Source organism: Galeopterus variegatus, unplaced genomic scaffold (assembly GCF_000696425.1).
Source record: "Galeopterus variegatus unplaced genomic scaffold, G_variegatus-3.0.2 Scaffold3588, whole genome shotgun sequence".
Taxonomy (NCBI): Eukaryota; Metazoa; Chordata; class Mammalia; order Dermoptera; family Cynocephalidae; genus Galeopterus; species Galeopterus variegatus.
The window spans coordinates 23,840-25,579 of NW_007729699.1; positions in this window are offsets into that span (position 1 = coordinate 23,840).

Genomic DNA, 1,740 nt, shown 5'->3' on the forward strand with positions numbered 1-1,740 from the left:
CCAGCCCCCAAATTGCCTGACTGGTCCAGCCCATTCCTGGGGGGTCGCTGAATAGATAAAGTTCTCCTTGAGATGTTAATGAGTTAATAGCCCTTTATTGTTCTGTTCATTTCCTAATGTTTCTCCTCTCAGAGGGTTTTGGGTGGGTCTTTTTCGTGGGCTTGTCCTGAGCCCTCAGACAAAGAAATTTCTTACAAGGGGTAATAAATTGGGGTTGTCTTAGATGTCATCCGGGAAGATTGCGCACCCTGACCAATGAGGGGGTGGGGGCAGGGACTTGCACACTAGGGAATAAATTACTTGCTTTCCGTGTGCCTGCCGTCAGACACCCAAACCTTGCAAGGCCATAATTAAAGTCTCGCTTCACTGTACCTTGTGTCTCTGTGTCCATCCTCCGGCCTTGGACGGGTGAGGGTGTTTCTCACATCCTGCAGGTGTGTTGGGCTGTGAAGAGCTGTTCTTCCTGCTGGTGGCCTTGCAGGGTGAGGTTTGGATTGATATTCATACTTACTCTGTGTGCTGCATGGCATGCAGTGGCCTCCAATGTCTCTTTCCAATATGTTCAGTTGTTGGGGCTCAGGACACACCACCCCAAATATGTCTGTGGGAGATCAGATATGAGGCCCCCAAATATACTTCAATATACTTCTTCACTTTTCTTTTTTTTTTTTTTTTTTTTGGTGGCTGGGTGGTATGGGGAACTCTTGACCTTGGTGTCACCAGCACCAAGTTTTCCCAAGTGAGTTAACCAGACAAGCTCTCTTTCTTTTAATTTTTAAAAAAAATTTCTTTTTTTTTTTCCAAACTATACTTCTTTGTTATATTTTTAGCCGGTTATTTACTTCTTTGGTATATTTTTAGCTGGTTATTTTGAGAAAATGCAGACACAGGAGTAGCTCCGAAATCCTGTCCTTTTGTAAAAGAAATTTACACCTATAAAGGAAACATGCATTAGTAAAAACATCCCCATGAGGAAGAGGCCTGCTCTGAGATAACTTTTATTACCTGAGAGACTATCTGCATAATGGGACAACCTTTATTCACTGTAAATTTCCTCCCCTCACCCTCCCATAACTTGTGTCACTACCACTCCCCAGGACCCCCATACCCCTATTTCTTTCTGTAGTTCATGATGCCATATAAACTTCAATCATCTGGACTTTCATTGAGTCTCATATTTTCATGGGACTCCCATGTGCATGTACATAATCTGTCATGGTCTTTCTCTTTTTTTTTTTTTCCTTTAAATTTTTATTTTGTCGATATACAATGTGGTTGATTATTATGGTCCATCACCGAAACCTCCCTTCCTCCTCCCTCTCCCCCCTCCCACCCAACAATGTCCTTTCCGTTTGCTTGTTGTAACAACTTCAAAGGATTGTAGTTGTTATACTTCTTCCCCACACCCCCAGCCCGGTTATTTTGTGTGTGTGTGAATTTATTTATTTATTTTTAGCTCCCACCAATAAGTGAGAACACGTGGTATTTCTTTTTCACTGCCTGACTCGTTTCACTTAATATAATTCTCTCTAGGTCCATCCATGTTGTTGCAAATGGCAGTATTTCATTCGTTTTTATAGCTAAGTAGTATTCCATTGTGTAGATATACCACATTTTCCGTATCCACTCATCCGATGATGGACATTTGGGCTGATTCCAGCTCTTGGCTATTGTGAAGAGCACTGCAATGAACATTGGGGAACAGGTATACCTTCGACTTGATGATTTCCATTCCTTTGG